The 12,603-nt window shown below is 43.4% G+C and overlaps 1 protein-coding gene across 2 annotated transcripts in view; it reads right to left on the bottom strand.

The window, feature by feature from the left end:
* dysf (neuronal PAS domain protein dysfusion) overlaps nucleotides 1–12,603 on the bottom strand; it is a 57,002-nt gene that overhangs the window by 31,235 nt on the left and 13,164 nt on the right. The gene's annotated exons all lie outside the window — the stretch shown is intronic.

Genomic DNA, 12,603 nt, shown 5'->3' with positions numbered 1-12,603 from the left:
TATATATTCCGATGTTTTATTTGCTTCTGCGGCTTCACTCTTGCCAATTGCGACCAACATTAGTTTCTACTGACCACGGGTCACTCGTGCCCCAAGTTCGTTCCAGGGGGGGAGGAGACCCTGAAGAAGTCTTTTCGCCCGCACCGCCATTACCATTCTCACCGGCAACTCTAATGCGCAGAGAGGTATCGGTGGCCAGGTGTCCTTGAGTATAATCGGCCTACAGGGATTCATCGAGTTTATCAATGGAATGAAATTCGTGTAGCATTTTCTGATATGTATGCATGAATGAGACGCATATTTTTTGAATATCTTACGGCAATTTTTTCTTCCTTCACTTTTTATACTGCTTAAGATAGCAATCATCGCTGGAAAAGGAACTCTATCTGGAAGTCACTACTTTATCGCTGCTGATGAAGTCTGCGCAAATGAAGTATCTTTGCACACAACAGTTTTGGCTAGCCTTTTCAGAGTGCAATTCAGGCATGTCTCTTTAGTCTGTTAATAGAGATACAAAGGATAGATAGATAGATATTTGCCAGCATAAAGCTTCTCAACTCTGTTCTATGCGTCGGACCCATCATGAACCCTGTCCGTGTGCCCGCCCGCCATCGTTGATGATGTGACGTGTTGGATCTTTCCGTACAGATTTTTTTCTATTCAACTCTCATGAAACTAATGCAAAATATCACCACTCAGAACTGGATAAGCGATATAGTAATGTCAAATTAGATACATTATAGCCACACATGAGAGTAACAAGATTACCTTACTAGAAAAGATGAAATACGTTAAAAATGAGCGGTCCATGGGTTTTCCATCGTTTGGCATCAATGAGCAATCGATGAACTTGCCGGTTTGCGCGGTGATGAATACCCAACAGACGCGATTCCCCCACAAACTCGGTTACGAACGTTGACCAATCTCGGTCTTACTATTGAATCACCTTCATAACGCGGAGATCGTCGATGCCGTTCGGGCCACCTTTGCCACATGTATGCAAGCATTTACTGAAAGCAATTTCGGTATCCACCAAGCGCATGTCATCCGATAAATGGCCAAACACACGGACGCCACTTTTCTGATTTATCATGCCCACCACTTCTGATTCGATGACAGGTCCATCAAGATCCGCATGTACACATATCATATAATTTACCGATAGCATAGCTATTTGCCGTACCGATTACGCATGAAAAATCGGTCAAGAGGCCAGTGTCGACCCGAACTTCAAATGCACAATCGAAACTTAAAACTAGCATCAAGTTTTACGTTATCGGATCACGGCAACGACGAGGGTGGGTGGATGTCTAATAATGATGATATCAAGTTTTTAATCGTGTTTCTCATCAGAAGTCCGACCGACCGCTATGGAATGATACTGCTCTCCTCCTGTTGTTACAGCAATAGCTGTTCCTACCCGGCTGTTGTTGTTGTGTGGGCGAATGGCGCTCGTTTAGGATGGAACATTTTCTGAAGTCAATGAAGACGTAGCGGTGCTAGATGCCAGCTGAACTATCACACCTGAAGTTGCCGGAATCAAGTGGTGGACTCTACCGGAACGAGCTGGTTGATCAGATTCACTAATGCTCAACGTGACCGATCATTGTACGATCTATATGCACTGTGCGAATCATCGCTTGCCAGCCGCCCGCGCTCGTGGGCATCTTAAGCGTCCCACAGTTCTTGCCACGAGAAGATTCGACGCGTTCAGCAACGTCTTCAGGCCTATTACTTTCCATCGGTGATACTGTCGCTTCTTTTCACAGTGCGCTTGCCTGACGTCCACCTGTGTTGTACTATAGTAATAGTGATATAATCATAATAAACTGTGTACTACGTCAAGCGTTGTGATGGGAAGATGCAACGCGGTCGAGTGGCGGTTCAGTCGTTGAGCATAACACGCAACAGAGGTACGTACGAGTAGGTTTAAAGGTGGAGCTTCCTACTGATTTCTATGACATATAAGATAGGCGACTGCGGTCAAAACGAACACGACAGCTACGGCGGTTGACAGTTCGGCACAAATCGTCACTGCAAGAAAAACTTTATTGTATTAGGCAGAGTAAGAGCGACGCTGCTTATGTCGCGTTTAACTAGATGGCTGGCCGCAACGTACTAGTTTCAAACGATAGTTAACGGATGGTATTTAATTATGGTTGCATATAAATGAAGGGGGCGCGTATTTGTTGTCGGAATACCGTGTCCATTAGGAGTTCGAAAGGACAAATCGGTCCTGTACTATGGCTAGGTGTGTACGGGTGAATATATTGACATTCTAATTCGATCTTTAGCTGATCAATACAACTTAAAATTTCACGCCATTACGTACGTAATTGACGTATCTACGTTGAGTGATCTATATGCGAATGACATGTTGCGCACACCTAAATGTGTTAAAAAAGATTATTAGATCGGGTACTAATGGTCGAAAAACGTGCTCCCCCTTGATTACTCTTTTCCTATCACCTTTACTTTGAAATAGTGAGGCTCAAATACTATAGAAATTAGACCAAGTCGCGATCCATTAGCGCAGTATGGCTGCGTGATATTCGTAGCATTATATAGATTCTGCTATACCGCGTCGTTCCCACTGTCGGCCTCCCCCGACACGCTCTGTTTTAGCGCGTCCAGGCCTATTTCATTTTTTGCGCCGTCCATGCGTAAGACGAGCGCAGGACAAAATCCAAAAAGACAGCAACAGAATCCAGAGCCAGACTGCAGAGCATCGCAGCAGGTCAGAGGTCAGCGATAGCTAAAGTTGGAGTCGACCGTCGAGAAGCATCCTGTCGCCCCTTTCGTTGATCATCGGGTTTCTGTCGATCGTCTTCTTGTTCTCTCGCTCCGCTTGGGCTGCCAACAACTGAACGAAGATGAAGCTAAAGTCTCCAAGCGGTTGACTCCGTCTCTATCAGCACCGAAGCCGACAGCCGACGGCGTCGCCGACATCGTCATCGGCCGGGGCCGCCTTCAGCCGGGCCCAAGAAAATTGCGCGTTTCGCCCCGAATATATATAGCCTCCACCAATGACGCAACGCGAGCTGTGCGCTATGCCGTACGTCGTCAACGGGGGTAGATCAACTAGGCAGCCGACCGCTGATCCGACCGCATGTACCACTACCGCCGCGATAACGGCCATGGTTACGGCGGCCCGCAAATCCTGAGCTGCCTACGTCTCGCTACGAGACGGAGATTGCCGCCTCAGCAGGAAAGTACCACACTGCGTTTAGTCGTTGGCAGACGGAAAGGCAGGCGCAGTATCGGACACGGACGATACGAACGAACCGCCTATTGACAATCGGAAAGTACGAATGAGGAAGACGGCGTGATATCGCACTGACGAATGGAGACGTAGAGGGCAGGCCGAAAATCGAACAAACGAAAATAACAACAGCAGGAGCAAAGTTCACTCGAAACTAGAGAACAACTCATATATATATATATATATATATATATATATATATAAAACGGTTACATTCCACTGATGAGCGCTAGGAGCTGAGGGAAGACTCTAATGATTTTGAATGGCAACGAAGATCTATTCCCTCGCAGTTAGTGACACTTAGAGTAAATTCCTCCACGTATGTTGTTAGGATAGGGGAGCCGGGAGAAGGGCACAGTACGACGCAAAAGGCAAAATGGCGCTTGTAGGGTTAAGGCAACAAATATATTTAATGACAAGATGCTTCTGATGAGAACGATTAGTCGAACACGTCGGGGTGCTATCGCGTTTATTCGATGTTGTTACGAGGAGATAGATTTAAAAGTTGCCCCTACAGGAAACGATGTTTTCAAGTGATAAACACTTGAGTTGCAAGATTGTTTCTACTGGATTTTGGCCTAACACTGTTCTGTCCCTGGTGACAGATTACTCAAGGGTATGCTCGAGCTATTCAATCCGATGGCGAATCGCAGTAAGGAAGAGCCCCATTACCTGGTAAGTTCGGCGGTACGCTGTGGTCTTATGGGAAGGATTCGTAAATCTGCATGAACTAGAGAACATAGAACTAGAACTTCCTCAAGTCTGTATGATGCGTTCCACATTAAACAAAATTCAATTATTGCTAGGTTACGATCATTCCTATTTTTCGGCCACACTATGATATTTTTACTTATTCGCTTAATTAAAACATAATAGTAAAAGTTAAAGGTACTTTACTATTAAAGTCCTTGATGCAAATAAGTAGCAATGTGCCTATTCCACTGTAGAAGATCCGTTTGCGTATCTATTCAGAATAACGGTACGTTGGCAAGTAGCAGATCATTTTTTATCTGCTTATAGGACACATAGATATGGGCTAGATCCCAATCTACCGAACCCACATTTTCACATCTCGTTAACTGATAGTGGGAAGTATCTGCTTAAATTATATAGTTGCATCTAACTATTTATGTAGAAATGATGTAATTTGTTAAAGGTGATTATCGTGTTTCGCCAGAACCTATCAAATGCTAAAACAATGGACGCGAGCTTTGCCAGACGCTGGGTGCTCAGTATAATTTTACTGCGCATCATTTATGTTCAAATCACAAATGCTTCGTTTTTTTTTCGCCAGCTAACGCTTCCCTAATATAAGTCGTGTTATTATCCGAATAATTAAATAAATTGCACGTAGCTAAATAAAGCACGTAAACAAAATTCAGGCATTCTTTAGTTTCCGCCTCCAGCCGTTGATCAGGATCGGAAAAAGAGCTCGCTCGCACCGCCTCCCCACCGTCTCAATACGATTAAATTCATCAGTCATGCCTTAAAGGAAATATGGCTTTTCTTTGAATCGTGAATTCTACCAAATATGATATGACTTGTTTACGAGCGGACAGACTCGTAATACTTGAATCACTATTTCATAGGACCGCATTATTGTTAATTCAACAAAAAAAGATCCGATCTTCGACAAACATTGATACGGGTTAAAGCGTTAACTTGCCGTTGCGCTTTCAGTCCTTATGTTTATCTCTCTCTATAACTATCGTTCGAAGAAAGAGAGGGCCTTTGAAGTGCGGGGCTAAACAGGCCGACCACGAAACGGTCTTTCACCGCCACAGGTTATCCGACCACTAAATAAATGGCGCAGTCGTACGGCGAAATCCTTTTCTGTAGCGTCAAACATTTTTGTTACTGGATACCCTCAACCCCACAGACCTCGTCGCGTCAAAGGCGCTAACAGCGCCCATGAATAATATCGTCACAGCCGCTGCCGCTGTGATCGGTTGCCAGAAGATCTCCGTCCTGGAATATCAAACAACCGAGAAAATGAATCCGCGTACGTTCGTCTACGATTAGAAAGCTTCAACCGCACTACTGTCATTACTTATTGCAGTTAGCGCTCGTTCTAGCTAGAGTTCTACTCGATCGGACCTGCGGGTCTGTGGAACCTCTCGCCTCGTCCAAACGCCGCTACCGTGCGGCCAATAATAACGATTACCATCCTATTATCGATTCAAAGATGATGACAGTGATCACCGTAGGTTTGAGAACTGTTGTAAACGACGATAACAGCCGTGGAAGCTACAATAAGATAATTTTACGACAGCTGTAGTGGCAACAACTGCCGAGCGACTGGGACCGGATGAGGCCACCCGGCCAGCTAAGGCACCAAACATTTGACGATGTTTGTACAAGGTTCTTTGTATGAGAGTGGCCTGGTAAAACGAACAGTTCAGCGACAGCGAGGCCGTATCGCGTCGTGCTCATAGGAAACTGAACATATATAAATGTACCTATGCGACAAAACGCATATAGGTAGTTTTGAGGGCTAGAAAAACGACGCTGGAACCAGAAACTTCAGTTCTGAGAACGGGGGCGCGATTCAGCAGAGCGCAGAGCCAGCTGATGGTGCCGCTTGCGCTTAATCCGATTCGTACATCGAATTGAATTCTAGTGATATCTCATAATTTTGTGGCTAGGAACGGGTCCTGCCCGCCGGAACCTAGTTAACTGTGTAAAGACTATGTGTGGTTCTCGGCGTGAGTGCTTATATATTGGAGTGAATCGGAAGAAGTATGCTAGGCTGCGCGACGAAAGCAGACAAGTATGATACTTAGACGATGGTATTTTTTTTTATTTTGATCATATGTGTACAACTCATATGATTGTTTTTGGTCAAACTAGAAAATCTGGCAAACACGTTATCTTTGTCTGCGAACATATCGAATAGTACTAAATGATACGAGACATGTTTTCCTGCGTCAGTGATCGTTGCGGTGGTAGTACTATCAACGGCCACAGAATGTTGGTGAATGTGTTTTTTTATTGGGAATCAAATCAACGAAGGGCTGAGAATGGCTGGATAACAGATATGATGGTCGTTTTGGATTTTCTATTTCTATTAAATTAAAACCGTACCCGCATATGTATGCTCGTAGGTTGTGAGTGGCAGTTAGGCAATCACAATGTTGAGGCAAACATCAGCATTTGCCCTTTGTGCCTGTTGTTTCGTGTTTATATTATGTATTTCGTGCTCTATGGAATAACGTGCACGGGTACATAATTCAACCATATACCCAGTTTTTTTTTATTCAAGTTAAATCTCGTATTCGCCCAGTTCATTGAGCTTGGACTGCATCTAGTCTACTCTTTACACCAAACCTGGATGGAGCAAAAATTTTGCCCCTGTAACACGTACGTTTTCTGAAATTGTTCAACAGCGATATGTTGCTTGGACGGCATGGGCGTGTGCGCAAAATAGAATTCGTATCAGGGTCGAAATTCGAAATTTCGAGACGCTGAGAAACAAAGTGACAAGTCCGATCCGCGTCAAAAGTTCTGCATAAATTCTGACTGACTGACTGACTGACTGACTGACCCAGAAGTCAATTCAGTTGCAACGGCACATCGATGACGCTTCGTGCCTGTTTCCTGGCGCTGAACATGCATACTGATTGCATGCGTGTCCAGCGCTCCGGCCAGTCACAGCGAACAGTCGTACGCTCGTGCTCTTCAGCGATTGCACGAAAATAAAAGCATCAAACATCGCTGTCGGCAGGAAAAAGATCCTCCCGTTTGCAAGCAGCTATAAACTAGCGTTACGCAGCCATATTTCGCGCACTCGCTTCGAAATGAGATCTGATCTGATTTGAGATCGTTGCCGATTTCCTCTCTTTTTTTGTTGACCTTTTCTTTTCCCTTTTCTCTTTACAGTTTGTCCCGTCAACTTGTCTGGCCGTCATATCTATTTAGGAAACAGCACGATGTTATTTTGTACGTATTGTACGAACAGCAAGCCAAATCGATGCCGATTACTATGTAGAACATGTAGGATGCCGCCATCTTCTTAGACAGTTTTTTTTTTTCTGTTGTACCGCTTCGATAAACCAAACTGAATTGGTTCCATTTCGTCGGGTTTGCAGACAGGTCGTACTTTTTCGTCTGCGGTGGTAGCCAGACAAATGGCATAAAGCGGCCGACAAAAAAACTGCATTCGATTTTCCGCTTGGCTGAATCCTTCCGCTAAACAGTAGTTTCCCCTCGATATAGTTATAGCAAGAAGGTCCCGTTATAAGTGACGGTGGCAGATGTCGTCTACGGCTCAAGGTAGCCATGGATGCTGGTCGGCGCATCAACGGCGACGAGTGATGCCCCAATCCGAACGTTCTGACCAGCAGACCAGCGAGTAATTCGCATGCAGCCCTCGTGATTTCAGCCACCACCTTTCTATCTTGTTCAAAAAAGGATTAGACCGAATCAGCGGCAAAATCGAGCAAGACCAATTCTGCATATGAAAGTTGTACTGATGGTGTGAAATAAAGACGTTTGGTGCCCGTTAGCTAGCACCAGTCAATTCTCACCACCCAATAACATCGACTAGTACACATGGTGAACCCATCACGACGAAGCGAAGTAAGTAACGAGTAAGTTAACGGAAATATGACTCATTCCTTGTCATTTTGTGGCTATTTCCGTTTGGTATACACGTAAACGTATGACAACACATCACAAAACCGCTGAAATAGTTTTTCCATCCCATAAAACACAAATGTAGCATTAAGTGCAAAGGCTCGCTGGCTGACGCTTCGAAAGCTAGTCCTCGGGGATCTAGCGAGATTATCTGAGCGTACACATCTGCTTCATCAGGTTAGTTTATGCGTCCGATCTATTCAGTGAGCACCCGACAAAACCACAGTACCGCCGACAATAATAACAATGATAACATAAAATCTCAAAGTAATTGGAAATCGAGTACGCTATTCCTATTGAAAACCCGTATCGAAATAGGGAAACGTATAAGATCCGTTTTACACTGTACGACTTTATCCGATATAACTTCATTATGACAGGTCTATGTTATTATAAAGAGAGATAACGTAAATATTTAGTGCGTATTTCATTCGGGTGAAAAGATAGGAAGAGATAACAATGGAAGCATTTACATGAAGTAAATTTTAGCTATGTAAGGCTGATTTACAAGGCGATACCGTAACAGAAAAAAATAATAGAAGCCAAAAATAGCAAAGCTATTATCAGAGCCGGGTTTTTAAAAGGCTAGGACAGAACGTATTACTTCTCTTACCGTTTAAGAAGGACGAACGATAATTAGAACAGTTCCATACATACACAAATACGCCCATATCAGCTACGTACGTATACCAAAAAACAGAAGAAAACTAAGAAAACTAGCCACTGAGGAATACACGCTTTAATTTGAAAATTACTATAGTAAAATGAATATTGGAACATTAAAACAATAGGGTGGGTGCATTATTTTCACAACCTTATCTGGTGACGGCGGAATAACGATATTATGTATTATTTCTACATGTGGTACAGATGCACAGATAGTAGTGCCGTAAATAGCAAAGAATTTTTCCACTTCTAACAATAGGCTTTTAATATGTATTTCCTCTATAAGTAGTAAATAGAAAAAACACCCGATTTTTATAATACTATATATGTACCACAAATATATCTATTGGATGTGTATAGAAATGGCAGTGTGCCGTCGCCCGGCGTTCAATCATTGCACTCTTGACAGACTCTTGTGTTAAGAGGCAAGGAGCAGGAGAAAATTTATCAAATCATACAGTAACACAAGTATTTTTTTTACAACAACAGTAACAAACGATTTATTAACACGCTTAGTGACTTGTAATTTTGTCGTTGCGTTACAGATAACGGAGAGCTACACCCAGATCTATGGATGAAGCGCACACAGTCTATTTCTAACTTTTGAGAAGGGCAAAAGCTCGTGTTTGCATCGTGCTCGCATCTGTTGTCTGCAGAAGGCGGCATATGAATGGGCATACGACGACTTAAAATTGATGGCAACAAACAACGCCGGTAGACAGACGATAGCGTCATAACAAAAAAAAGTATCCGCGGCATTTAGAGTGGCGGTAATAGATGCAGCAGCAGCGGTAAAATTCATGAATTAAACTCATCATTACTCAAAAAATCACCCAAAACACGGTCAGTCTTGAAGATAGATCATTGGTTTTAACCGGCGACGATTCATTCTTTAAAGTCAATGTAGTACTTTTCTTTTTGACGCAACGTCACAGCGGTGTCGGAAAGCAGCAGAGTACTTGAAGCGTTCGAGTTGTAGTCGCAAGTAGCAGTCTTTCAAACGTTCGTTCGTGGCTCCTGTTTCTGTTATCATCACCGTTTATCTTTGCATTTTCAGCAGTAACAACCAAACGCAATACAAACGAAAACAGCAGCCCCCCAACTGGAGATCTATAACGTAACCCGCAGGAGCAACGCATCGTCAAGTTGTCCAGAGCTAATTTTGCAATGCGTGACCGAATTGACGGACTCGGAACAATTTTTTCGTAGTAGATTGTATCTGGCCCGCTACTTGTTGGCGCTGCTGTCTGGAACAGTTCACACTATAGGCAAGGTTCCGTTCGCTTATTCACTCACTACTGTTATCTGTTTTTCTGCACAGAAGAAAAACTGAATGTTAAGTGGCAATAAAGGAGAGGACGAGTTAAGGACGAACAGCGGTGACGCCTGGGGGTAATAGAACGACGCCATGCTATAAGGAAACGCTGTGGGAGAAAAGAGCTAAGTAAGGGGCAGCGGTAACATTACAGCAGCCACAGACGAAAACCACCAGCAGAGGAAAAGCTGTAACCGTCACGACTTCGTGGTCTCGATGGGCGCTCACGACGATCACTGAGGGTCGCCTGCTCAGGATGGCTGTAGCGGGGTACCATTGTCGAGAGAGGCGGTACTGGCAACTTTTTTGAGAAGTCGATCCAGCAGACGACAGATACAACCATGCGGACGATAGATAAACAACAATAAACAATAACAATAGCGATAACGACTACAAGAATGTCGACGGACAAAAACGAACCGTAACAACAAACGAAACGGGTAAAAATGATGAAGAAAGCAGATGAAAAATACTTCTGGCCCCCCATTTTTCCGCCCCAAGAATCACTGTGAACGATCCAAACAAAAATATAGAGGAAACGTATAAATGCTCTACGTTTAATTCAAACAGACAAAACAGAAAGAAAAACGTAGTATAGATATGTGCAGCTATCACTACTACGAGATAATTTTGAATGAGTTCAAAGGAAGGGGCCAAAGAAAGGGGTGTCGTACGTCGAGGGCTGCTCAAGGAGCTAAACTTCTAAACTTCTGTCGCCTTCTTTAGCGTATCGCAGGGAACTGTTAATGTTGTGGTACTGATGCTTTGAGAGCAGTACATTTTTGAGCTCCTCATATATGATATTTTGTTGGTTGCTTGAATTACCCAAATAACCTAACCCAAATCGTACCCAAATTGACGTCTGGACAGATTGACTTGTGCTTAAACAAGACACGTGAGTAAATGTTAGATGACAATTTTTTAAAATTCTTCTCTTTCTCAGAACGTTTTCTGCCACTTTTTCTTATTGATAAATAAAGAATGAAGAATAATAATGAATAATGAAAAGGTGGTGAATTTTTTGCCCATAAATAATACCGAAAATTCCCACACACGCCCACGCACTGTTTATAGAGCGAAATATTGACGTTTTTTCGATGTTAGATCTAGAAATTGGCATATGAGTGTTTAATTGTTGAAAATTAAGCTCCAAATCAAACAGAATGCCATAATGAAGGGCAAGCTATTGCTCCTTTTTCAAGTGTCCTGCAAGTTCCAAAAGACAGTACTGGCAAGGGCAAGACACAGGTGACGTCGAGGACATTCTAAGCCTGCTCATGTTGACAACGATTTACCCTCACCCATTCTGTTCAACTGCTCTACATTACGAATCATCATACAACGCAGGTACGGAACCGAGGCTCGACCGCCATTAGATCGCCCGTTCTTTCCGGTGTCAGTAAATCGCTACTCCACCGTCTTGTGGCGTCTTCGCGCGAGGTCAGTTCAGTCCCTCGAGATTATCTAGACGGATAGTAGCAGCGCCGGCCGCATCTCCGGGTGCAGCCGCGTCTAATTTATTCGCAGTCGAAATCTGTAGCGTCAGATCTGTCTGCTCGATTATCTCGCCTGATCTCACAAAGCACTTCTCTGTCCATACCACAACCGTGGAGAAGATCTCATGTCGCTATGCGGATAGGGGACGACTGAGCGGGACAATTCGATGCTGTGACACCTTGACCAATTGTTTCTGTTACTGATCATCATCATCATCATGTTATCGTTGCCGTCGTCGTTGTTTCTATTTTCAACTGAAATATTCAGATAATCACAGCAGAGAGGTTGCCAGGACGAGCTCATGCAGGACTAGTAGCAATGGCCGGGCCACCGCGATTGCTTCCGGCGTCAAGAACGCAATTGCAGTGTCGCCAGCGTGTGTCAATCTCTTTTGCTGAAACGGGCAGCTTTGCTTAAGCTGTCAGCTACGGATACATAAATGATCAGTCTTTTTTTAGCAACTTCGCCTGCCATTTTCCCTAGTCGGTACGTCAGACTTCGGTTGTGTGAAGCCAATAGCTGCCTGTCTAGTGAGCCTTCATAGGCTTGCGCGCCGACATACAAAATAATGATGTCGTATTGTACTAGTATAATAGTAGCGAACGTCAATTGTACAAGTCATTGCGCATATACACACAATATTAAATAGAAGGGCAACAGGAAGTACAATTGAAAATGTGAGAAAAAACCTTTTATACCTAGTTAAACTGTCTTCGCAGTAGTAGCGCTGGGCTGTTACCGCATTGACGACTCTGACATGAAAGTACGATAGATTACATAATTAAACCTAGATAATATCACGACAAAATTCTAGAGAAATTGATTTACAAAGATTAATGTCTGTTTTTCGCGCGACCCCGCACTTCGGTTACGTTATATACAATGCGACAGGTTACTTAGAAGACTTAATCGAAAAGTTACCGCTATGTTACAACAAGTAGCAGGTGAGTCGGAACGAATAAAGACATACACTCGCTTGGTAATGAACGGTCTGGCGACATATAAAGCAAAATTTTTTTCTAAGCATCAATCCAAACAGGCTAATTCAAGGGTAAATAGTCAGCAAGATCAGTAACGATACTATTATACCATAATTCTGGTAAAATATACCGAGGTACATATTTACGAGTAAAAATAACATAATTCATACCACTTTGCATTGCCATAGTCCTGCTGCAGTCCTTTAACGATCATATTATCAAATCTTCATTATATCAAAATTCAATTA

Source organism: Varroa destructor, unplaced genomic scaffold (genome assembly GCF_002443255.2).
Source record: "Varroa destructor unplaced genomic scaffold, Vdes_3.0 BEIS01000002.1, whole genome shotgun sequence".
Lineage (NCBI taxonomy): Eukaryota > Metazoa > Arthropoda > Arachnida > Mesostigmata > Varroidae > Varroa > Varroa destructor.
This window is presented reverse-complemented; position numbering and strand designations above follow the sequence as displayed.